General features: G+C 38.4%; 1 protein-coding gene across 6 annotated transcripts in view; it reads left to right on the forward strand.

Annotated features, from left to right (window-relative positions):
* The window catches only part of MTUS2 (microtubule associated scaffold protein 2), a 577,843-nt gene that overhangs the window by 267,191 nt on the left and 282,961 nt on the right, over positions 1-27,691 (forward strand). The gene's annotated exons all lie outside the window — the stretch shown is intronic.

Here is a 27,691-nt window from a genome sequence, read left to right on the forward strand (position 1 = left end):
ACTAGAATGTAAGCTTTGTGCACTAATCACTCCATGTGGATTGACAGGGCATAGATGTGATTGCCACACTAAGCTTGGAAGAGGGCCAGGATATTATTATGTTGAGTGTCCCCTTCCTAACAACAGCTTAGGCTGGCTTTGATCACATAGAAAGAATGTGAACTTAGAGCTGAGCTCTAAGTGTGAACCCCAAATTTGTAAAACAAGAGTTATGAAATCAACCTTGTACTTTAGTTTTCCATGTGGAAAATTGTAATAATGATTTCATCTTTCCTGTTATCCTGTGGTTTTAAAGATGAGCACTACAAAATCAAACCTTTAGGACTATTCCAAAATGAAAAGTTTTGCACAGTGGAGGAAACCATCAAAAAAAAGGATACAGAACATAAAGACTCCTAACTCTGGAAAACTAATAATAAACTAATAGGAGGAGGGCGGAGGGTGAGGGAGAATGGGTGACGGGCACTGAGGGGGGCACTTGATGGGATGAGCACTGGGTGTTATTCTGTATGTTGGCAAATTGAACACCAATAAAAAATAAATTTATTATTTAAAAAAATAAAAATAAAAAAGAGACAATCTTCTGAAGGGGAGAAGATATTTTCAAATGATATATTTGATAAGCGGTTAATACCCAGAATATGTAAAAAATGTATGTAACTCAACACCAAAAAATAAAATAAAAAATGGGCAAGGACCTGATTTGGCATTTTTCAAAAGAAGTTTTACAAGTAACCAACAGACACATGAAAAGATGCTCAGCATCACTAAACATCAGCAAATGCAAGCCAAAACCACAATGAAATATTACCTCACCCCTGTCAGAAGGGCCAAAACCCAAAAGACAAGAAACAACAAGTGTTGGTGAGGATGTGGAGAAAAAGGAACTCTGTACGCTGTTGGTGGGAATGCAAACTGGTGCAATCACTGTGGAAAACAGTATGGAGGTTCCTCAAAAAATAAAAGACATAATTACCAAATGATCCACTAATTCCAGTACTAGGTATTTACCCAAAGAAAACAAAAACACTAATTTAAAAAAGATAAATGCACCGCTATGTTTATTGCAGCATTATTTACAATAGTCAAGATATGGAAACAACCTAAGTGTCCATCAACAAATCAATGAATAAAGAAAATGTGATATGTACACACACACACAATATTATTCATTCATAAAAAAAGATGGAAATTGTACCATTTTTGACAATCTGGATAAACCTGGCTGGTGTTATGTTAAGTGAAATAAGCCATACAGAGAATGACAAATATTGTATGATCTCACTTTTATGTGGAATCTAAGGGCAGGTGGAAATGTCAACTACATAAAAACAGAAAAGAGAATAGTAGTTGCTAGAGACTGGGGGTAGAGGGACATGGGAAGATATAGGTCAAAGGGTACAAATTATCAATCATAAGGATAAGTTTTGAGAAATGGTGACTATAGTTATTGATATTGTATATTTGAAAGTTGCTGAGACTAGGTCTTAGGATTCTCACCACAAAAAAAGAAAAAGAGTTAACTGTATGAGGTTATGACAGATATGCTAATGATCTTGATCTTGGAAATCATTCCACTATGTATATCAAATCATCATGGTGTACATTTTAAATATATACAGTTATACTTGTCAATTATTCCTAAATAAAATTGGGGGAAAAACATTATTCAACAATGCTTTTATTGGCTATTTGCTGTATGGCACATGCTTAGTATAGCTAAACATAGCAACATGATAAGACCTCAAATTCAGTTTCTGGGAGCTACAGTCTGACAGGGAGATCAATAATGAAGCAGACATTTATAAGATACTATAATGGTGGTATGTACTGAGAAAGTGAACTTACTGGAAAAGTGTGTTGTTTGTTTGGAACATTGGAAAGATGGTGGAAGAAGAGGAGACAGGCTTGAAAGAATAGCAGAATTTGTCATTTGGAACAGAGAGAAGAGCAGTGTGAATTCACAGAGGACTGATGTGTGGGAGGCAAGAAGGACTAGAACCTAATGGTCCCACTGCCATGCAAGGCATTCAGTACTAGAGACAATGCAAGAATCCACTGGAGACCAAGAAGGAAGGTTCAACAAGGAATGACTCAAATTTGTAAATTAAAGGAGACCACATGAATGGCAGTATAGAGAGTGGATTAGGGAAGGTGAAACTAAAGAAGGGAAACCAGAGAGTAGTCCAGAGATAGGTGACAGGTGCCATAATTGGACAGTGGCTGGATGGGAAAGGAGTGCTGGATATAAGAGATATTTGGAATTATCACATTTTCTAAATTATAGAATAGAGTACCCTAGAATGTAGGGATAAAAACAGATATCATTGCATGTAAATTAAATCTCAATACTGTCCCTTTTTTTTGAGAGAACTACTTTATAGTATGTGAATTATATCTCAATTAAAAGGAAAAAAACTATTAATGTCTGCACGAGCTAAGATGAAGAAAACTATTACTTCTCCAAATCATCAGTGAATATCTCTTCATCTGAGGCAATTTTAGTTTTTTCTTCTTTTTCTTCCTATTACTTAAAACTTTTGATGACAACTATGTAGTACTTGTGCAGTTAGTGTATATATAAAAGAATGGCATGTTGCCTTCATCTGAGTTTATCAAAAAGGACCATCTTACAGCTTTATTCTTTGATGTCTCAATGTTTTGCTCACATATAAAGATGAACAAGTACTAAATACATTCAGTGATTAAATGGGAAATAAAAAGAAGAAACCCTTCATCTTTGGTGCCCTTATATTCTAATTCAAAAGATGACTCCAGTTTGAAAGGAAATTGGAAATAATAAAGGCTCTGTTCAAGGCACTGCCCTAAACATGGGGCCTTGTAGAGCATTTCTTTAAACTATTCTAAATGTTGTGGCAAGCACAATTTCACAGAATGATGGACACTGTATGCTTTCTCTGGTTTGTAAATATTTAGTACTGTGGTTACTCATAAATCCTGGGATTGCCATGGAAATATTTTTCCCTGAGAGTCTGTTTTTTTCATCTGGAATGACATTAAGATTCAGAAAGGACTAGCTGTCACCTAGCTCTGTTAGTGGGAAAAACTGTTTTTGGCATTGGACCAGGCCCAGACTTTGGGGGATAGTACCCTGTGATTCTTTTCACAATTGGAGTTATAAACCAAAAATTTTGGTTCACATTGGCAACATTGTTCTGAAGAGTGACTTACCCTATGCTACAGAATGCAGGTGATCATCTTTTTAGAATGCATTTTCCCTATCTTCCCCCATACTGTTATTGTTTAAACAATGAGACTCCCCCTGTTTGGAAAAGGATGTTCTTTCAGGAGCAGGTGGAAGGTGACTGTTAGTGACAGGATGAAATGAGCCCTGGCTAGTAAATAAAGGTGTATTGTGCCTAGGATGATGGTTCTGGCAGCTCCTTTTGCTTCTGTATGGTGTGGACTGCTAATTTTGTGAAGCAGAAAATACTCTCTTCAGAACATAATGGCCTGATATGTGGTCATTTAAATTGTGATGAAGGAGCCAAGAATATATATATATATATGCGGAAAGGATAATCTCTTCAATAAATGATGTTTGGGAAACTGGATAGCCACATGCAAAAGAATGCTGTCTTGCACTGTATAGAAAAATCAACTCAAAATGTATTAAAATACTTGAAGAGTCTACTTCTAGCAGAAGACACAGGAGGTAAGCTCCTTGACATTGGTCTTGGCAATGATTTTTTTTTAATTTGACACTAAATGCAAAGGCAACAAAAGAAAAGAGAGTACCTCAAACTAAAAAGCTTCTGTGCAGCAGAGTAAGCCATCAACAAAATGAAAAGGCAACTACAGAATGGGAGAAAACATTTGCAAATCATATATCTGATGAGATTGACATCCAGAATATGTAAAGAAGACATACAACTCAATAGAAAACAGCAGTTTGATAAAAATGGTAGAGGAATTGGATAGACATTTTCCCAAATAAGACCTACAAATAGCCAACAGGTAGGAAACTTTAAATCAAAACCACAATGGGATTATCACCTTGTTGAATGGTTTTCATCAAAAAGATAAGAGATAACCTGTGTTGAGAAACATTATCATACTTGTTGAATGGTTTTCATCAAAAAGATAAGAGATAACCTGTGTTGGTGAGGATGCTGAGAAAAGAGAAGCCTTGTACACTCTTGATGGGACTGTAAATTGGTACAGCCACTATGGAACATAGTATGGAGGATCCTCAAAAAATGTGAAATAAGACCACCATATGATCCAGCAATTCCATTTTTGAATATGAATCTGAAGGAAGTGAAATCATTGTCTCAGAAAGATATCTACATTCCCCTATTCATTTCTACATCATTTAAGTAGCCAAGACATGCAAGCAACCTAAGTGTTCATTGATAGGTGAATGGATAAAGAAAGCGTAAAAAAAAAAAAAAAAGAAAGAAAAGAAAAAAATGTGAGATATACACAATGGAATATTATTCAGCCATTAAAAAGAAGGAAATTCTGCCATTTATGACAAGGTAGATGAACATCATTTTAAGTGAAGTAAGTCATACAAGAAAGACAAATATTACATGATCTCATTTATAGTGGAATCTTGAAAAACAACTAAACAGAGAACAGGTTGGTATGATTGTCAGAGGCAGAGCATGTGGGATGGAGGAATGGGTGAAAGTGATCAAAGGGTATAAACTTCCCATTATAAGATAAATAATTTCTGGCCATGTGATTTTTAGAAAAGGAAAGAAAATGGAGATTAGGAATAGGGGAAGTCATGGGCCATTACAGTAAAAACAAGGAGGGCTAGTTTTATTTTACATTTAAATAAAACTGCAGGACCCCTCCCAATACTGGGGTAAGCCTTTCTGCTGGTTGGTTAATTAGCGCTATCAGGGGACCTTTGCTGTTCATTTTTTCAGAGGTGCTCTGTGACCTTGAGTTTTGCTTAGCCACGGTGAGAGGATCAGGATAGTCTTGCTCCTGTTATAAGGTGGGCAAAATGAAGTCCAAGAAGAGAGCAGGATTTGAGCATTCCCTGGAAGCCCCTATTGAAGAGAGTAGGAGCATGCTTAGATTTTGAATACAGGCATACCTTGGAGATATTGCAGGTTTTGTTTTTCAACAAGCGAATATCACAGTAGTCAGTGGATATTTTTTGGTTTCCTATTGTATATGAAAGTTATGTTTACATGCTACTGTAGTCTATTAAGTGTACAATAAATACCATTGTGTCTAAAAGATGTACATACCTTAATTAAAAAATACTTTATTGCTAAAAATACTTACCATTGTCTGAGCTTTCAGTGAGTCAGAATCCTTTTGCTAGTGGGGGGGGGGTCCCACCTTGATGTTGATGGCTGCTGCCTGAGCAGGGTGGTGGTTGCTGGAGGATGGGGCAACTGTGCCAGTTTCTCAAAATAAGACAACACTGAAGTTTGCCACATCAATTGACTCTTGCTTTCATGAATGATTTCTCTATAGTGTCTGATGCTGTTTGATAGCATTGCACTCATAGTAGAACTTCTTTCAAAACCGTAGTCAATTCTCTCAAATCCTGCAGCCACTTTATCTACTAAGTTCATGTACTGTTCTAAATCCTTTGTTGTCATTGCAACAGTCTTCATGGCATCTTTACCAGAAGTGGATTCCATCCCCAGAAACCACATTCTTTGCTCAGCCACAAGAAGCAACTACTCATCTATTCAAGTTTGATCATGAGATGGCAGCAATGCGGTCCCATCTTCAGGCCCCACTTCTAATTCCAGTTCTCTTGCTGTTTCCACCACCTCTGCAGTGACTGCCTCCACTGATGTCCCGAACCCCTCCAAGTTCTCCATGAAGGGGGGAACCAACTTCTTCCAAATTCCTGTGGGTGTGGATAATTTGACCTCTTCCCATGAATCATGAATGTTTTTAATGGCACCTAGAATGGTGAATCCTTTCTAAAAAGTTTTCAATTGCCCAGATCCATCAGAGGAATCACTATTCATGGCAGCTATAGCCTTTCAAAATGTGTTTCTTAAAGAATGAGATTTGGAAATTGAAATTAGTTCCTGATCCATAGGCTGCAGAATGATGTTGTGTCACAAGGCATGAAAACCACATTCATCTTATAGGTCTCCATCAGAGCTCCTGGGTTACCAGGTGAATTGTCAGTGGACAGTAATATTTTGATAGGAATCATTTTTCTGAGCAGGTCTCAACAATGGGCTTCCAGTATTTAGTAAACCATGTTTTAAGCAGATGTGTTGTTATTCACACCTTGTTTCATTTGTAGAGCACAGATAGAGTAGATTGAACATTATTCTTAAAAGCCCTAAGATTTTTGGAATGGTCAATGACCTTAGGCTTCAATTCAAGTCATCAGTTACATTAATGAGAGAGTCAGTTTGTCCTTTTGAATCTTTGAAGCCATGTACTGACTCCTCTTCTAGCTGTGAAAACCCTTGATGGCATCTTCTTCCAATAGAAGGCTGTTTTGTCTACCTAGAAAATCTGTTTAGTGTAGCCACCTTCATTAATCACCTTATCCAATTGGGTACCTTGATGCAGCTTCTACACCAGTCCTTGTTGCTTCACCTTGCACTTTATGTTCTGGAGCTGGATTCTTTCCTTAAACCTCGTGAACCGACCTCTGCCAGCTTCTGCTTTCTTCTGCAGTGTCCTCACCTCTCTCAGCCCTCACAGAATTACAGTTAGGGCCTTGCTCTGGATTAGGCTTTGCCTCAAGGGAATGTTGTGGCTAGCTTGATCTTCTATCCAGACCCCCTCAAAATTTCTCCACATCAACAGAAAGGGTACTCCACTTTTTAATTTATGTGTTCACTGGAGGAGCACTTTTCCTTCAATAACTTTTTCTTTCATTCACAACTTGGCTACCTGTTTGGTGCAAAAGGCTTAGCTTTTGGCCTGTCTGGGCTTTCAACATGCTTTCCTCACTAAGCTTAATCATTTTGAGCTTTTCATTTAAAGTGAGAAACGTGCAGCTTTTTTTTCACTTGAGCACTTAGAGGTCATTGTAGGGTTATTTTTTTGGCCTAATTTCAATATCATGTCTCAGGGAACAAGAGGCCTGAGGAGAGGGAGAGAAATGAGAGAATAGCCAGTCTATAGTGCAGTCAAAACACACACAACATTTATTGCTTGATTTCACCATCTTATATCAGGGCTTTTGTGGTATACCAACACAGTCACAGAAGTGACATCAAAGATCACTAATCACAGAAGGCCATTAGAAATAATAGTGGAAAAGTCTGAAATATTGCCATAATTGCCAAAATGTGACATTGAGACACAAAGTGAGCAAATGCTTTTGGAAAAATGGCACCAGTGGGCTTGCTCAACAGAGGGTTGTCACACACATTCCATTTGCAAACATTTATCTGTAAAGTACAATTTTTTTTAAAGCGCGATAAAATGCAACATGTCTGTATGTAGTTAATTTCTCCATGGTCTCTCATCCAAGAATAGCTAAGGTTAGCAGACAGATCATAGTCTGGAGAAGAAGCTGCAATTTTATTTTTCAGTAAGAAGGCAGATCTTAGATAAGGAATATAGTGGCCAGAGTGATCATTTTTAATACATTTGAATCAAATCAAATTCTACTCCACTCTAAGATACCTAGAGTTTTTTCAGAGTCAAGTTGGAGTCCTTATTTTTTTTATCTTTTTGGTTTTTAAAATTTTTATAATTTTGTAAAGTATGACCCTGAGATCAAGAGTTGCATGCTTTTACTGATTGAGCCAGCCACGTACACCCCAGCTGCATAGTTTTGTGTTTTTTAAAAAAAATTTTTAAAGATTTTATTTATTCATGAGAGACAGAGAGAGAGGCAGAGACACAGGCAGAGGGAGAAGCAGGCTCCCTATGTGGAGCCCAGTGAGGGACTCAATTCCAGGACCCGGGGATCATGATCTGAGCCAAAGGTAGATGCTCAACCACTAAGCCACACAGGTGCCCCCTTTTAAATTTTTTTTTATTTAAATTCAATTTAAGTAACATATGCTGTATTAGTTTCAGAGGTAAAACTTAGTGATTCATCAGTTGCATATAACACCAAGTGCTCATTACATCACATGTCCTCCTTAATGCCCATCACCTCATTCCCCCATTCCCCCACCCACCTCCCTCCAGCAGCCTGAGACCTTATTGAAATGGCCGCCATATTATGGGGCCCTCCCTCTCCTCCCTGAGTGTCTCCCTTGTGCACTCTGCTCTGGCCACTGTAGTCTCCTTGATGTTTGCTCCAGTCACACATCAGGCTCACTTCTGCTTGAAGCCTCCTGAGCTTATCACCCAGACCTTCAATTCCTCTTACCAGCCCTTGTCAAGTTGCCCCTTCCCAATGAGGCCTACTCCCATTAACCCACATTAATGACAGCCTTCACCCCCCTAGCACACCCAGACCTCCTGTTATTGCTCTACATTTTTCACCATCTAGCATACTTATTCATAATTTGCATTTAATTTATACCTGTAATTTAGTTATTCTTATCTGCACCGATTGTCCTTGTCTCTTTCATTTGCTGATGTATCCAAGTGCCTGGAACAATGCATGGCCCACATTAGGCCCTCAAGTAGATGGTAAATGGAGCTCACTAAGAACTCAGTGTTTTAGTTATCCCATCTACTTTCATAATATTCCTTATATGTGTCATGGGAGTGCCATGAACAGAAAAGCATGGTGATACTTAGGAGTTCTTGAGGCCCCAGGTTATAATTTTATAGAACAAATAATAGTAACAATAACAGCATAATGAATAGTAACATTGGCTTCTTATTACATGCCAGGCATTGAGGTAAGCACTTTCCGGTCATGGAGGTGGCTGTCATTATCCCTATTCTATAGATAAGGGAAGCTGAGGCTTATACAGTTTGGGAAATACAGAGTATGGTTTTAAACCCAAGTCATATGGGTTTTTGAAGCCAAGTTTTGACCAGTATGGTGTATGCCTCCTACCCTGGGTTGATGTTACACCTGAGTCAACAGGCAGTGCTGCTGGCAGAGCTCAAACAGCAGGGTAGGAGCACCAATGCTCAGATCAAGACAACCTGATGCAGTTGGACTAACTCTTCCATGGCTAAGGCAACAGCAAGGCAGAGCGGTATCTTTCAGAGGGACACAAGCCAGCCTCAAGTATCTGTAGCACACACAGCGTCAGGGGCTGGAGCCCAGCTCACTGGGAGCTCCCGAGGGCAAGTACTCTGAAAGATGCCTGACTGTACACCTTAGCTAGAGACACTTGATTCCCCACTCACTCCCCACTCACTTGACCATCCCTCTAGATGATTTTTAAACAAAGTTTATTTTTCTTATTTCACCACAAAAGTAATACATGTTCACTGGAGAGAATTCAGAAAATACCAGTGTGCATCTAACTTAAAATCCTCCATAATTCAATCATCCAGAGATATTGATGAAGAACAGAATGATTACAGCTAATATTTATTGAGTGCTTGCTGTGTTCTAAATGTTGCACTGAGCACTTACTGCAGATTTTCTCATTTTAAAGACCCTCACCATAAGCCTGTGAGGTAGGGCATCATTTTCTCCACTTTACTGATGAGAAATTGAGGCATGGAGCAGTTATATGGCCTCCCAAGACTACACCACTGGTAAGTCACATATGCAGGTTTCAACCTGAACATTAAAGTGACTCCGAAAAATAAATAAATAAATAAAAATAATGTGACTCTAGAACATGTAACTTATATGTGCCTATGCTTATATGTACCTGTGCATGCATACTTTTATTTTTAATTTTTATTTTTTTATTAAGATGGAATCATACAGTATTTGGCCTTTTTTTAAAAAAAGTATTTATTTATTCATGAGAAACACAGAGAGAACGAAAGGCAGAGACACTGGCAGAGGGAGAAGCAGGCTCCATGCAGGGAGTCTGACTTGGGACTCCATTCCTGGTCTCCAGGATCACGCCCTAGGCTGAAGGTGGCACTAAACCTCTGAGCCACCCAGGCTGCCATACTTTTAAAATTCAAATCTATAAATGTATACTTTGTAATCCAAACAAACATAAAACAAGACTAGAGAGACTAACAAAAATTAATTGTGGGTGGCTGGGCAGTGAGGAATGAACACAGGGTTTCTTTTAGAGACCATGAAGTGTTCTAAAATTAGATTATGGTGATAGCCCACCCAACTCTGTAAATATACTAAAAACCATTGACTTTTACTATATAAGTAGGTGAAGTTTATGGCATATAAATTGTATCTCAATAAAGGTATTTAAAAACTCAACCAAGGAGTGCCTCAGTGGTGCAGTTGGTTAAGCCTCCAACTCTTGGTTTCAGCTCAGGTTATGGTCTCAGGGTGGTGAGATCAAGCCCCACACAGGGTTCCTCACTCAGCACAGAGTCTACTTAAGTTTCTGTCTCCCTCTTCCCCTCCCCTTGTACACTGTGTCTCTGTCAATGAATAAATCTTTAAAAAAAATCCCAAAAATTCAACCAAAGTCAATACAAATCCCTTAAAAACAAAATGCACAAATCCCTTAAAAACTAAATGCATAAGCAGTTTTGCTAGAAATGAGCCAAAAGTGTAGGAATAATATTTTGGAATAAGAATGAAAATTATCAAAGTTACATAAAAGGTAAAGATTAAGGTGGTATTAAGATGATAATGTGTCATAATCATTTAATTTTTTAAAATAGGGAAAAGATCACCCAGCTATTTTGGAAACTGATTTTCTCCTTCCTTCTACCCAACCCCCTGTGATATAGAGTAATTATTTGTCCATATTAATAAGTATATGTCTACTGCACAACTTTTCACAGATGCATAATGTTTACCAAATAGATGGAGCCAAATTCTAGCTGTTGTAGATACTTAGACCATATCCAACTTCTTCCTGTCACTTTTTTGCTAATATCTATTGAGCAATTCTTATGTGCCTGGTCTTATGCTGGTACTTCCCATATATTGTCTCATGTAAGCTGCATCCACATGTGTCCTCACACACAGACAACCCTAATGAGAGAGATTCTTTTTATTATACTCCATCTTGCAAGTGAGAAAACCCAAGCACAAAACCTGTGACCACACATTAATATTTTTTCTTTCTTGGATTTCATGGTAGAGTAATGCTCAGAAAGCTCTTTTCTACATCATTCACTTATCATTTTCTTCTAGCATTTTGCATGGTTTATATTTAAAAATTTTTAAATTCTCCAGAATTATAGGGCACAAATAGGCAAGATTCCAATTTTATTTTATAACAAATGAGGCCAGGGGTTCTAAAACAGTATGTAAAATGATCCGTTTCCTCCTCTTCTGATTTGAGATGTTTATTATCATCATTACAACTATATTCTCTTTTTTAAAGATTTTATTTATTTATTCATGAGAGACACAGAGAGAGGCAGAGACATAGGCAGAGGGAGAAGCAGGCTCCATGCTGGGAGCCTGATGCGGGACTCAATCCCAGAACCCCGGGATCACAACCTGAGTCAAAGGCAGACGCTCAACCCCTGAGCCACCCAGGGAATCTCATGACTATATTCTTATATCAATTAATATATATTTATTGACTATGGTGTTCTTTTTTATTAACACATGATTTTATTTCATAAAAACAGGAAAATGTTGCTAATTTATTAATATTTCACATTACTCCCAATTGTGTTTATTTTAGTTTAAATTTTACTACCAGATAAAGTGGCAGTGTTTTTTTTTTATTTTAATGCCAGATAGTTAGCATATAGTGTAATATTAGTTTCAGGTATACAATATAGTGATTCAACACTGCCATACATCAGTGGGTGTTCATCACTGACAAGTGTATTCCTTAATCCTCATCACCTATTTCCCCCATCCCCCATTTTCCTCCCCTCTGACTGTGGCGTTCTCACTGAATTAGTCCTACTTGAGACACAGAGTTTGGTATACCCCTCTCTTTTCTCCTCTTAGTTTCTTGGTCTCTAGGGTTTCAGGTCTAGGTAATAATTACATTTTAAGAAAAACTCTGCCCCATGTTACAAATACATAAGACAATTATTTAGATTCATATCTGTTTCCATTGGTTTCAACACTTAGCTCTAGTGTTTTATGTATCACGACTTCCTCATTCTTATGCGCCTTATTCTGTGACACTGCAGGTCCTGGGTGTCTGAGACAGTGATGGGTATGGAGGCAGAAGAATAACTCTCCTCCCCTTACTTTGGGCCCTCTCGCCATCATCAGCATTTCCTAGGCTGGCTTTTCTCTATCAAGCATCACCTGCTCTGTAATTAGCAACTCTTCTCCCAAACACCCTGTTGAAATGTTAGGTTGTCTGCAGTCATGGTTTGCCAGTGTAGAGAGTTTTCTTCTTTCTCTGAGTTTTCACGGATGAGAGACAGCACTGGAGCTGCTAACCAGATACCATTTTAGAAACTCATTTTAACTTTTCTCTGTCAAAATAGAGATTGAATTTATTTATGAATATCTGCATCCTATCTTTCCTGATTTCGTCAAAATGAGCAGTTTCCTAAATGAGGAAAATATCCTCACTTAAGAAGAAATGAGGGAAAATGTTACATTTGGAATCTTCAGACTTGTAGGAATAAGCTAAGGAGAGACCAGTGCCCACAGAATGTGAAGGTAACCTTCTCACAGGGACACCAGCCCTAAAGACTCTCTGGGCTGTTCTGAGCACCACTGTATTTTCTGGCACTGCTCACAATCTGTTGTGAGCCAAGGAAAACATGACTGCTGTGAGGTTGACCTCTCTGCAGTCCCATGTCCTGTCAGACAGCGTGCCAGAGATAGTGAAGGAGAACAGGAATTAGTTCTAAATGCTGCAGCTAATTTTGGAATGGCTTCCTTTTGTAGGAAACCACTTGCTAGTGCTTGGTGGTGCTCTGAACAAATTGTTCTCTGTCCTAAGTGATGAAATGAGGGTTTACTGGCATGGGAGGTGATCACCCAAAGGTGGATTTTGTTTTTTCGTTCACCTCTGCCTGCCAGTGTGCCCTATTAGGTGATTAGAAATCACTAATCAATAGCAAATGCCCTGCTGAGTGTGATAACCCATCATTTGCACAATTTTAAGTAGAGCCCATGTGGTGGATAGTCAAGGACACTTCCCTCGTGGGAACCAGCCATATACAAACATTCCCACGGTTGGCTGCAGGTCATACATGAAAGTACAGTAAAATCTATGGTCCTACTTATTCCAAGTCTGACATTATGCTTCTGGATTACTGGTATACCTGCTGGAGCAAGTTGGTGTCAGTATGCACTAGGTATCAGGAGGGGACCAGAAACAGCCACAGAGCTCCCTGACCCCTTCAGGGACCTGAAGAAATGAATTCTGTTCTAATTCTGAACTAAATTTATTGCTAGAATAAAATATATTAATGTTTGGTCCTTGAGAACATTTTAAGGCAGAGCAAATTTAATTACACCTAATGCCAAATCTTAACTAGTTATTTTTTTTTCTCAGTCATCAACTGTTGAGCACCAATTACATGACAAATACTAGAATACAACTAAGAGAACCCTGGCTTCAATATGCTTACTGTACAATGTAGTGGAACAAATCAATAGGTAGAAATGTTTTCATAATAGAATATGGTTAGTGACTGAATAGGAATAAATAGAGGGTACCCCAGAAGCATAAGGGAGGATGACTCACTCAGATGGAATGAGGAGCAGAGAAGCTTCCTGACATGGGCCTTGATGGGTACAGAGGAATTATCCAGGCAGACAGGGAACAACAGAGAGGAACATTCCAGGTAGAAGTCATAGCTAGAGATATTGTTGGGGGAGGTACCAAACAGCTCAGTATGACTAGAGCCTTGGAAAGAAGATATAATTATACAAGTATGTAGAAACCCCATGACAAAGAGCTTTGTGTGCAGAACCAATTTTGGTCTTCCCAGCCTTAATCAGAGCTGCAGACACATATTAATAAAGGTAATGTGTTTCATTTATTTTCTTTCCTTTGTACCGTTTTGGTTAAAGATGCTTAAATGTTCATGAACCAAGATAAAGAGTCAGGTGGTATTTAGCCAAATAGGTAGTGAGTATTGAATTTGTGCAAGAAACTGTTCTAGAATCTGTGGATATTCAAAAAACAATCATAATAGTTAAATTTTATTATATGTTTCCTGCCATCTGAAACAGTCCAACATGAGTATCTGGGTTTATTTTTTTTTTAAGTTGACATACCATTTAAGAAATTGTGTGCCTGTGTGCATATGTATATTTTTGTCATATATTTACACACACGTATCAATAAATGGCTCTCAAACCTTAAAGTACATCAAAATCATGTGGAGGGCTTGTCAAAACAATTTTCTGGGACCTCCCCCTAGTGTTTCTTATTCTGTATATTTGAGGTGGAGCCCAAGATTCTGTGTTTCCAGTAATAAGTTCATAAGTGATGCTAAGGCTGCCGGCCCAGGGACCACTGATACAAATTTGAGCAAGTTTTAAAAGTTCAGAATACTTCTGGAGTGTTACGCCACACTGTATGAGAGAAAAAGGGTTAAGGCCAAATCAGAGTAGGATAAGGTGAATCACAGGTGAATATTGTACTGACTTTTTTTTAGAGGAGAGAAAAAGATCGTTAAGCTAGAGCCATTGGCCACGTTAGCTTGAAGAGATGGCACAAAATGCAAATACACAAGTGTTTTTGCTTCAAGGGGCAGTAAGCTAGTTATCTTGGTTGATCTAGAGAATTCTTGGTGATGAAATAAGGAAAAAAATAACAGAATATTAGATTGGGAAGGAATGGTGAATGAAGTGTCCAAAGGGTCTTTAACAAAACCAAAACGTTTGTGTCTTGAATAATAGGCATAAAAGCGTCACTGTAGGGTTCTCAGAAGCATTACAATTGAGTTTAGCAAGATATTCTCTAAGGCCTGAATTAGATAAACAAAGGTCAGATAAACCAGAAGCCCCAAGACAAATAGAAAGCCTTTGTATTTTTCTAGGTCTAAGGTGATGAAAACTTATGTCTAGCTTTTGTGTGTAGAAATATTAATAGAAAAAAATAAAATTGAAAAAAACAGGTAAAACTATGGAGAGCTTATAATTTAAGAAGGCAGATAAAACAGCCTGTCAGCCCTCTTTTCTTTCTTTCATTTTTTTCTAAGTATGGTGCTCCATATATTGTCAAGGCTTAAATTGCTGAACAATAATACATGACTTACAGGTTAACTGCAAAAACATTTCCTGCCTCTCTTTTCTTATCCAAAAAAATAGGGATAATATAGCAAGTCTATCTTTGGATATAACACAAGCAAACAAAATAATTGATATAAGTTATTTTCATCATCCAAAATCTGAGTATGATTATTACTGCTAATGACAGAATGAAAAATCAAGCTCTCGTGTGGATTTAAATTGGTTCAGAGAAAGGAAATTTGTGCACATTCCCCGCATAGAAAGAAGTTAATGGGGTGCCTCAGGAATTGGTGCCTACATTTGAAATAATTAGTTGGAGAAAAGTAGCTAGCTCATTGAAGTAGCTGATGACACAAAATTATGTAGGCTGGTAAAAACCACAGAGAGTTCTACAAAATATTCCAGAAGGATCTAATCAAACAGTATGACCAGAAAATAGGACAGTAGCTCCATTTTAATGAAGACAAATGACTTGCTTAGAAAAGGAAATAGGTTCAGGTTCAGTTTCCTTGGCATGTTGATTAACCCGGAGATATTAGTGGGAAAAGCACTGTGTCATGGTGGCTACTGCATGCCCTGGAATGCCAAAGCGCCATATCTCTTTGTTTATTCATTCGATCTTTCGTCTGTTCACTGGATTATTCATTCAGCATGCTCTTACTGTCTGCATGGGGGAATAAAGAATAAAAGTAAATCAAGACACAGGCCCTATTTTTAAACTAGCTCAGGCCTGTGAGAGAGAGTGAAGGGTAAACAGATGTGGCTATAAAACCACCAAATGAGTAATTGTATTCGTTTTCTATTACTGTGTAACACATTATACAGACTTAGCAGCTTCAAACAACACACCTTATTTCTCAATTTCCATGGGCCAGGAGTGTGTCAGGACAGCTCAGCGAGATTCCCCGCTCAGGATGGCAGAGGGCTGTAGCCAAGGTGCTGGCTGGCTGTTTCCTCACCTGACACTCAACTGCAGAATTCATTTCCATGCTGACCTAGGCTGTTGGCAGGATTTACTTTCCTGAGGCTGTATAACTGAGGGTTTTGGCTTTTTGTTTGCTGGTGTCTAGAGGCCACCTTCCGCTCCTAGAGGCCATCTGCAATCTTAGAGGTCGCCTGCAGTTCCTAAAAGTTACCTGCCATTCTTTGCCACATGGCCTTGCTCAACATGACCACTTACTTCCTCACATTAGCAAAGAGAATCTCTTGCTGCAGTCCGAGATGGGTACTTATGTAGCATGTCACCTAAAGGCAAGGTTCCCTCACCTTTGCCGTATTTTATTTGTTATAAGCGAGTCACAGGTCCCACCTGCACTCAAGTTAAAGAGACTACACAGGCATAAATAATAGGAGGTAGAATTATGGGGTATAGTCACACTGTAGGTTCTGTCTGTCACCATAATATACTAGAGGCTTCCTTGCCATGAGTACATTAGAAACAAATAAATTCAGGAGGTTATCAGATATGTCACACCCCACCTCTCATGGCACTTTTAGTTATACCTTCATATTCAAGGTATTTGGCTGGCTTTATTGTTGGTCCTGGAAGAACTGTCTTCCTTGCATTGCGCTTTATTGTCATGCTGTAACTTGTACCAGAGTTCACAAATAAAAGCAATAAGAGTAAGTGACAATACTAAGTACAATAGTAATTATTCTTATTGCTTTTATTTGATACAAGTTAATTTTCAGTTTAGTTTTCTTCTCAACTGACCAAGCTCCTAAAAACAGGTATGAAGTAAACCGAGTGAAGGATACTTCTGGAGTGTTACGCCACACTGTCCCCCACCCCTGCCATTTCATGGCCTTCTAAGAGTCCTTTAAAATTTTTAGGCAACTCACCTCTGTAATCTTTGCCAAAGCATTCAATGGAAATCTCTCTCTTTGTATGCTTCAGCTACAATAGCAAATATGGCCAGCCTAAATAGTTTTAGAAGGAAAAATAACCGATTCACAGTAGCACAAATGATATACGTTTACATGATTGGTTCAGACACCAGGGCAAAAAGTCTGTCCCTAATGGCAACCTGGTCCCCCTGCCCTGAGGGGGTAATTCTCTTACCCACTATGTCTCCTGCTGTCATATGTAATATTGCCTCTGCATTTGTTGTAAAACATCATTGTTACTGTTGGTCTTCAGTTCTCTCAGTTCATTACATAATGCGCTTCATAAAAATTTATGGGTGCCTGGGTGGCTCAGTCAATTAAGCATCTGCCTTTGGCTCAGGTCATGATCCCTAGGGTCCTGGGATTGAGTCCCGCAGCAGGCTCGTTGCTCGGTGGGGAGTCTGCTTCTCCCTCTCCCTCTGCTGCTCTGCCCACATGTGGTCTCTGGCTGTCACCATCTCTCGAATGAATGAATGAATGAAATCTTAAAAAAAAATTTACGGTAAAGTGTCAAATAATACCAATGCCTTTGTAATAAAGAGAGCATCGTAACTTCTGAGAGTGTCTCCTTTGCCCTGGCTGCAGTGTGCAGCCACACATGAGATGCAAATATTCTTGACATATCACTATTATAGAAACTGGGGTATCAGGTGTTTGGTTTTTAATACTGATATCAATACATGGTTTGCTTATTCCATTTAAAACAATATAAATTTTAAGAATACATTTGAGAATTAAATCTTTGAGAAGCAGTTATTATAATTTAAAACAGATTGACACTCCCATTTCTTGATCCAAATATGTCAGCTCTTTACACAGATGTTTTAAAAAAAATTACCAGACAATTCGTATTCTAGGTCATCATGCAACCAAATTAGCAGCTGCTATCATTATGTTAGACTTGCACGGTATTTGGCATTCTGAACTCCAAATCAGACCTCCTTATTAATGTTTGGTAAACAGGCTAGGAGTAAAATGTTTGCTTGGCAGCTGAGATAAATAAATTATCCAACAAGCAATGCTACTTACTACATATGCAAGTATGACTAAGTGCCAGTGTGAAGACTAATGACGTTTGGCTTATAATCTTCATATTTCTTGCTGAAGTGGATGGGATGCACTGTTGTACACAGATCTGAGTTCATTGGCCTTCCATCAGTAACATGGGAAGCACAATAGAACCTGTGTTGCAGGATTGTTTTGAGGATGAGAGATAATTTGTGCAGCATGCCTAGTGCAATATAAGATATATTAAGTATGCAATACATGTTTATTGAATGAATGAACAAAACTATTACTTTGAAGTATTATTGTGTGGCAGTTTCTAATGAGGGTGGACTCATCAATGAGATATCAAACCGAGGACAAACAATAAACAGTGGTTATAGATATACTGGTTAACTTTAACAAGGTGGCTATAATTATATCCATTGTAAAAGAAATTCAGATAAAGCCTATATGTCATGAAGTCAAAGCTGAATCTGCTACTCAGTTGATTCTAAGCCACACTCATTAACCATCAGTGAAGTACATTCAGGAAGAAGTAGTGTTCATCTGACAACCCTGTGACATCCTTTAGATTAAATTCATGGTTGGCACCTTATAATAGCCACACACCAATCTTCTCCTTGGAAAACTCCTTTAGCTGATAAAATGGGAACCACCATCTAGCTAATCATGTATGATTTCTGCAATTACAAATGTCTACTGGAGCCACAATCTGCAACCAAATTCTTCCTGTATTCTAGCACATAAAGCATGTGAAAGAAGGATTTTATATGCACAATACTAATATTCACTTTGACCCACTTAACTGTTTTCAATGAATTTTTTTAAGAATAGGACTAAATAATCACCATAATAAATATTTAAGAGGTGTTAGGATAGAGAGGGGTTTCCTAAAAGTATGATCTAGATGCTTTCATTTTTCTTATATGGGAGGCTTAATGTGAGAAAGGAAAGTGCTTGATGGGCTTAGGAGTCTGATCTTTTGTGTGACATTGGAAGAATCCCCTAATCCTCTGACTTTCAAGTTTACATATATAACATTTGAGTTGTACCAGATGAATTCCATAATGCTTTCCACTTAAGCAATCCAAAGTTGTTTGTAAATTGGCTGATCTGGATAAAGCCACAGTTCTGGTAGATCTGGATACTTCAGTGAACTGTAGTGGTGCATTCTAAAACCAAAGCTAGGGATCCCTGGGTGTCTCAGTGGTTTAGCACCTGCCTTCAGCCAGGGCATGATCTTGGAGTCCCGGGATCCAGTCCCACATCAGGTTTCCTGCATGGAGCCTGCTTCTCCTTCTGCCTGTGTGTCGGCCTCTCTCTCTGTGTCTCTCATGAATAAATAAATAAAAATCTTAAAAAAAAATAAAACCGAAGCTAAGTTGTCCGGTTAGACAGGACAGGTCAGTTGTCATGCCATTACTCTTAACCTATGAACAGCCTAAAGATACCTCAGTAACTGATTAAAAAACTTAGGTTTTCCAGTTCTGCATGGTAGAATTTAACTGATAAATTTTAACTAATCACCCTCAAACACACAATATTTTATTTCCCTTGGGAACAAATGAGCTAATCCCACTCCAACTCCCTCCCCGCCCCTCCCCACACACATTCTGGCTGCCACTCTGCCAATATCTTTCCACCATCCTGGGAGCCTCTCCTCATATGGTGTTACAACTGAAAATGGTTTAAAAGGGTATCAGGAGACTCAGGCCATGATACTTTCCCCCTGTGCACTTCCATCTCCTGGGGAGAAGGGTGCTTGTCACCTGGTGGATCCCCCCTTCACAGCATCACCTCCAGCCCAGGACAACCCCACTCAGCTTCTGGCTATGCATGTGCCATGGACTTGATCCCATTCTGCCCATTCTCTGGCTTGGCTCTTACTAAATGAGCGCCGTATCCCCCTGCCTCTACTCCTCAGTTCTCCTCCTCTTAAGTTTTATTTAACACTGTTTCACTTGGGTTGCAAAAGGATTAGGTGATATTGTATCCTTGTAGCATTTTAGAGTCTCTGAGTTTTATTCGGTTGGATGGAAAAGAGAGTATTACTGATTCTGACCTGTATTTTCTGTTGCTCAGTCAAGAAGTTTCTTAGGAGTCAAAAGTATAGCCAGGTGGCTGGAAGGAAAACCAGCCTCAGGCACCTAAAAGATTCTAATCTTCCTCATTCAAAAGGTCTTAACGGGTATTTGGCAAATTATGACTGTGTTGTTTCAACAGTGGGTTTGCTGTCACATTACTCACTGGTTCTAACTACAAAAATTATACACACTAAAATACTATGTTTTGTAGACCAATTTAGTAGATAATAAATTCTTAGTTGAAAACATTTAAGATTTGTGGGAAAACGAGTTTTAAACTATAGATTTTCATCATGAACTATATCATTATTTAACATCTGTATTCATTTGGTTACTCTTCAATTTGCAGATGCTTTTCAAATATTTAAAAGCAACATGAACTAATCTATACAATCATTTTACATTTCTTTCTTATAATATTGCAGAAGTCTATAGTCTTACTAGAAATATAAATGAATTAAAAGGCCATCATCTCATGCATTATTAAACATAGCAAATCCTACCACTGGCTAAATCAATTAACCATTGACCTTCTCCCAACACAATGTGCCAGGAATCAATTTCATAAATAATATACTTTTGCAGGAATAGTGTAGAATGGGATTTCTGCACGGCTAATATTAGGATGCCAGATAAAAGGCCAAGTGTCGGGACGTTCCTAGATACTTCTGCAGGAAGAGCAATGCATGAAATGAATTCAAATTACCTCTCATCATGCCCATATGCTAGAGCTTTTGCTTATACAGTTAATTGTCTGACAGATTTATACCACTCGAAGTTATTTAATATGGCTCAGCTGGATTGGATTTTATGTATTACCTATTAACAATTCATAACCATATAGCTTTCCCTTATATATTGAGTCTATAATTTTTACAAAACTGATTATTTCAAAAAGAAGAAAAATTATTGGTATGAAGATTAAGTCACATTAAAATAGCCCCTATCAAAACAGTAAGTGGAAAAGAATATAAGTTTAACTGTTGCCAGCTTCTGCTGATGGAATCAAATGCCATGAGAGAGGCATCCTGAACACATACAGATCTGTAACAAGAAACCCAGACCTATATTTTAAAGTTCCAGTTTCCTTTCTTTGAATTGGAAGGATGAATTCTCATGGTTAGGAAGGTTGATAAAGATAAAACATAATACCATCATAAGGGTTTAGAAAATTTGAAAGGTTTACCTATATTTGATGAAACTATTTTCTCCGATAGCGTTACATACGCTTTTTCAGCCTTGAGATGTGTGGGTTTCTCTCACACCCCAACAAGGAAAATAAGACTCGAGTGAACTGGGTGGTTTAAGAGGATCAGAATTTCATTAAAAGGGGCTGATAGCATTTGGTCTTTCCATATCGCTATATAAATTGTAGTGCCCTTAGCAAAATAGAAACACGTAAAGTAAGTCCAGTGCATTTGATCTTATCGCTGGAAACAAAGTAGACCTATTTATTGTCTGCCCGCTTCCAGTGATGCATCACGCATCACCGCCTTGGCACACAAACTGTGCCCTCATGGGACGGAGCAGAATAGAGTGAAAAGTGATGGACGGGATCATAAAGCAGCAGACTCAGGATAGTCATCAGCCAAAAAAAAAGATTCCAATATTTAATCTTCAAATTACAAAATCAGTATAAGATTGTGGAAATTTTGCATAGTCGAGGGAAAACCCCCAGGAATCCTAACACCTCAACTCAATTATGCATGTGTACATATTTTTCTTTCAGAACATTACTCTTTTTTGTTATTGAAGTATAGTTGACATACAGTGTTATATGTTTCAGGTATGCAACATAGTGATTGAAGAATTCTACACTCAGTGCTCATCACAACAAGTGTGTCACCGTCTGTCAGCAATCAGCATTATGACAACATTGTGAACTGTATTCCCTATGCTGTACTTTTCATTTCTGTGACTTACATATTTTATAATTTTGGACCTCTTAACCCCTTCACCTATTGCACCAATCCCCCACAGTCTGGCAACTACCCAGTTTGTTCTCTGTATTTAGGAGTCTGTTTATTTGTTTTATTTTTTAGCATTACATATAAGTGAAATCATATGGTATTTGTCTTTTTCTGTTTCACTTAACATAATGTCCTCTAGCTCCATCCATGTAATTGCAAATGGCAAGATCTCATTCTTATTATGGCTGAATAATATTCCTTATATATATACATACACATATACATATTTCTTTATTTATGTTTATAAACATAAATGTAAATATCACATCCTCTTTATCTCTTCCTCTGTTGATGGACACTTTGGTTGCTTCTGTATCTTGGCCATTGTAAATAATGGTGCAGTAAGCATAGGGGTGCATATGTCTTTTTTGAATTTGTGTTTGGGGTTTTTTTGAGGTAAATAGTGTAATTACTGGATCATATGGTATTTCTGTATTCAACTTTTTTGAGGAACCTCCATACTGTTTTCAACAGTGGCTGCACCAGTTTGCAGCCACCAGTAATGCACAAGAATTCCCCTTTCTCCACATCCTTGCCAACACTTGTTTTTTCCTGTCTTTTTGATACTAGCCATTCTGACAGGTATAAGGTGATATAAGGTGATACCTCAGTGTGCTTATGATTTGCATTTCCTTGATGATCAATGATGTTGACTGTTTTTTCATGTTTCTGTGAACGTTTTATATGTCTTCTTTGGGGAATTTATTCAGGTTTTCTATTTTTTAATCAGATAATTTCTTTTTTTGTTTTTTTTTTTTGTGGGTGCTTTTTTGGGTGTTGAGTTGTATAAGTTTTTTATTTAACTTGGATATTAACTTATCAGATATGTCACTTGCCAGCATCTTCTCATATTCAGTAGATTTACCTTTACCTTTGCTGCACAAAAGCTTTATATTTTAGTGTAGTCCCAATAGTTTGTTTACTTTTTTTTCCTTTGCCTGAGGAGACATACCTATAAATATGTTGTAAGAGATCACTGCCTGTACTTTCTTTTAGGAGTTTTATGGTTTCAGGGCTCATGTTTAGGCCTTTCATCCATTTTGAGTTTATTTTTGTATGTGGTGTAAGAAAGTGGCCCAGTTTCATTCTTCTCATGTGTCTGTCCAGTTTTCCCAACATCTAACTCAATTATGTATGTGTACATACATTTTTATATGTATACATATCTCCTCTGTACTCATAGTGTAATAAAATTTAACTTCTGTTTTTTCCCACTTAATGTTTCATCATGAGTATGGTGATATTAAAGATATTTAACAACTGGTAGAGCACAGATACCAACTCAGGAGGCATGGGCAGGAACTAATCAGAATGGACACTAGCCATAAATAGTGTGCAGGCACACTGGCTAAATACTGTTCTTACCCATTCCTTCAGTTCCCATGACTAAAATATTAATGATGGACTTAGCCACAATTAACCTAATCCTTGCCCTGCTGTTAATTAATCTAGGCTGCTATCATTTTTAGGATCATAAATAATCATGTAACAAATTATGTTGAAGTATTTTTAAGGATTGGATTAGAAATGATTATAAACTTGGTTTTTAGTTCTAAAAACTGAAAGGTTGACAGTGGTCAAAAATAATAAATCACGAATGAATCAAGTGCCCATGTGTGGCAGTTACAGGTCCAAATATGATCCTGAATATATCACTTGAATATATCAAATGAAAATCCTACCTGCCATTGACAGAAGGCTCTCAAGTTACACAATACAAGGCACAGAAGTGCTCATTACAAATGAAGAGTTCTAGAAGGGTTTTGGGTGAAAGGGGAGAAGATGGTGGGTTTGGAACCCAGGTCTGAATCCTGGCTTTACCTCTTGCTGGCTCTGTGATTTGAAGTGAGTCACTAGCTGCTCTGTGTTTCAAAGGGAGGCATTTCCCATGGTTACTTTAGGATTACTCTGAGGATTCAGGTGGAGAGTCTCATAAATCCGATAGCACTTTGGAATGGGAAGGATTATTACTTAGTGCAAAATAGTTGTATTGCAGAATAGCTGTATTGGTCACTTTTAAAAATTATTCTAAAATTTTCCAAACATAGGAAACTGGAGAATAGCAAAGCAAACAGCCATCTACTCAGCACTCACAATGAGTAAATCTTAACTTTTGCCAGATTTATTTCAGATCTCCTTTGAAATAAATAAAGCAGTGCAGACAGGGTAAAAGCCCCTTGTATTCTCCTAGTCACACAAAGGTACCCTGAAGTCTGACACTGCTGTATATACTTCCTATGGACATCATGGCAGTAACATGTATCAGCACATAACATAGTATCATGTCCTTAAATGCCAGATAAAGATATCAGAGTGTTCTGTATTGTTACTTATTCATCATTTGTGAGATTCATTCATGTTCATCATACACACAGCTCTATTTCACTCATTTTTATTACTGCAGTGACACTTGACAAACTCCATTGTCTATGTTTCATCTCATTCTTGTGAGCATTTACGTTTATTCCTGGTGCAGGGCTATTACAAACTGTGCTGAATGGGCATACCTGCACATGTCTCCTTGTGCGAGCATGTGACTATTTCTGTGGGTCTAGAAGTGGAATTGTTTGGTCATATGTGCATCTCCACATCTCCACTGTTCCTTAATTTAGCAAAATGCTCTCTAAGTAGCTCTGGCAATTTACCTCCATCAGGGTATACAAGTTCTGATTTCTCCACATACTCACCCATACTTGGTATTTTCGACTTTTTAATATCTTTAAGTGAAAAATGGACCCTACAAAGAAGTACTCAGATTTTATGTAATTTAGAGATGGTAATATTTTTGTTTCAACATTGAACCATGGTAACCAAACTCAGTACTTGCCCTGAATGAGTAGAGAGTACCCATGACATTGAATTCTGAGGCTGATTGTAGTCCCAGCCCTGTGTCTCCTGACCATGACCACCACTCCAGGCTTCAGACATCTCTCTCTGTCCTAGAGAGGTTGACATCCCCAAATCAGAAAGAATATATGAAATACCCTGTGTGTGGCCACTAGTCAGAATCACCAAAGCTAAAGCCAGGAATCTGTGTCTCCGACACACACTCCCAGGGTGAATTTTCACACCTACGTTACCATAGATAAATCATAGCTCACCAAATGAAGTAGAAAATATCAGTGTTGGGCATAATGCCAATTAATGTTAATTCAAAAAGTTTGTTAAAAAGGTTCTGAGAGGGGTGCCTGGGTGGCTCAGTGGTTGAGCATCTGGCTTTGGCTCAGGTAGTGATCCTAGGATCCTGGGATTGAGTCCCACATCGGGCTCCCCACAGGGGAGTCTCTGCCTGTCTCTCTGTGTCTCTCATAAATAAATAAGTAAAATCTGTTTTTTTTTATTTATTTTTTATTTTTTTAAAGGTTCTGAGTGACAAAATAAAAACAGAGGAAGAAGTTCTAAGGAAACTTGAAAGCCGGGTTAAATGTCTGACTTTTTAAAATTGAACCCTGACTCGTGGTGTGAGCGCCTCCTCATGGTGGGTTTTAACATCACAGTTGTAGTGACTAAACCAAATACTGTCCCAGAGGCACAGTCAAAATGCTTCACTTCGGGGAGCCTGGCCCTCCTGGTCTCCCCCAAGTGTCTCTGCTCCCAGGAGGTTGAACACTTTGATCCTGGTAGGAATCCCATACAGCATCCCTCAAAACATTACCAATTCTAGAAGGCCTGCTAAACACTAGGCATTGGGTTCTTTTCACCTATTTTCTTATTTAACTCTCAGGATGATTCCATGAGGTGAGTTATTATTTCATTTTTCCAATTAAAAAATAGGAAATGGAAGGACCAGGGCTCAGCCCAGGTTAGTCTACAAAGCTGGAAATTGCTGCTATCTTGTCAGATCCTGGCAGCGTGAGGAGCACAGAGGGGGCTGGGCTAGGGGACGAAAACCTGGCAATTCAGAAGAGTTATTTTCTGTCAAGCAAGGAAGGCACAGGAGAAAGAAACACCTCCTTGGCTTTTGTCACACTCAAGGAGTCTGAAAGAAATAAGGAGTACACGTGTTTCTGTCTCTTCTGCCTTGGTCCACTGGTTCACCCACACACTGCACCCACCTCTCCAGAAGGGACACTCTGTGGGGAGAAAAGAAAAACATGTCCTTCCAGGTAGTTAGCTCCCAAATCTGCCTGGTGTCCTTGCCCCCAGCCTTGTTAATTTTTCCCCATGGTTCTTTACCAAAGGAGTCCTGAATTCTTTAAATTTCAAGATGCTCAGGGAACCCATTGTCCAAGGACATCAGTCATGAGAAAGGATAGAGACCAGCATCTATTCTTTAGCACACCTGGCTCATCATACAAGCTCCCATCTCCAGAGTAGGCATACCACCAGAGGACCCCAGCAGAAATCAGCAGAGCTCAGAAAATGTGGAAGCTCAGTTTGGTGGAACAGCACTTTGGAAACAACCTCAATGACAGATCATGGAAGATATATTAAACAGATTGGAACAGTTGTATGGTGAGGCACTGTGTACCTTTGAAAATGTTGTTACAGAGAGTGTTCATGATTGTTATTGAAAAAGTCAGGGGATCCCTGGGTGGCGCAGCGGTTTAGCGCCTGCCTTTGGCCCAGGGCGCGATCCTGGAGACCCGGGATCGAATCCCACGTCGGGCTCCCGGTGCATGGAGCCTGCTTCTCCCTCTGCCTGTGTCTCTGCCTCTCTCTCTCTCTCTCTCTGTGACTATCATAAATAAATAAAAATTAAAAAAAAAGAAAGAAAGAAAAAGTCAGGCAAGGGGTGGCTCAGTTCGTTAAGTGGCCAACTCTTGGTTTTGGCTCAAGTCTCAGTTGCCAGGTCATGAAATTGAGCCTTGTGTGGGGCTTCACACTCAGCGTAGAGTCTACTTAAGATTCTCTCTCTCTCTTCCTCTCCCTCTCCTTCTCCCCCTTCTTGTACTATAGATAGATAGATAGATAGATAGATAGATAGATAGATAGATAGATAAAATATTTTTTAAAAATATCAGATGAGAGCTTATGTGCCTCAATCATTTAAGTGTCTGCCTTTGGCTCAGGTCATGATTCCAGGGTCCTGGGATCAAGTCCCGCATCCAGCTCCCTGCTCCTCAGGGAGCATGCTTCTCCCTCTCCCTCTACCTGCCGCTCCCTCTGCTTGTGCTCTCTCTTTCTCTCTGTCAAATAAATAAATAAAATATTTTTTAAAAGTCAGGTGATATAATCTTAATTTTGTGTTTTTAAAGTTGACATATACTTATGTTGGTGTATATGGGTGTGTAAACTTCTAAAAAACACACAGGAATGCAAGTTTTATAACACAAATACAACATTGGAAGGACATATACCAAAAATAATGGGTAGTTTTATAATAAATTTTGGAGTCATTTTAATGATGTATATATACTTATGTATGTGTGTATACATACATGTACATGCATGTACACATACATACTACAGACATAAAACGTAAAACTATTAAACTTCTAAGAAAAAAATGGGGAAAAATCTCTAGGTCTAGGACTAAGCAAAGAACTCTGGACATCAAATTCATGATCCATAAAAGTAAAAATTGATAAATTGGGCCTTATCAAAATGTAAAATTTTTACTTTGCAAAGACCCTGTTAAGAGGATGAAAAGATAGCTACAGGGACTGATATACATAAAGAGGTCTTAA

This window comes from Nyctereutes procyonoides, unplaced genomic scaffold (genome assembly GCF_905146905.1).
Source record: "Nyctereutes procyonoides isolate TBG_1078 unplaced genomic scaffold, NYPRO_anot_genome, whole genome shotgun sequence".
Classification (NCBI taxonomy): Eukaryota; Metazoa; Chordata; class Mammalia; order Carnivora; family Canidae; genus Nyctereutes; species Nyctereutes procyonoides.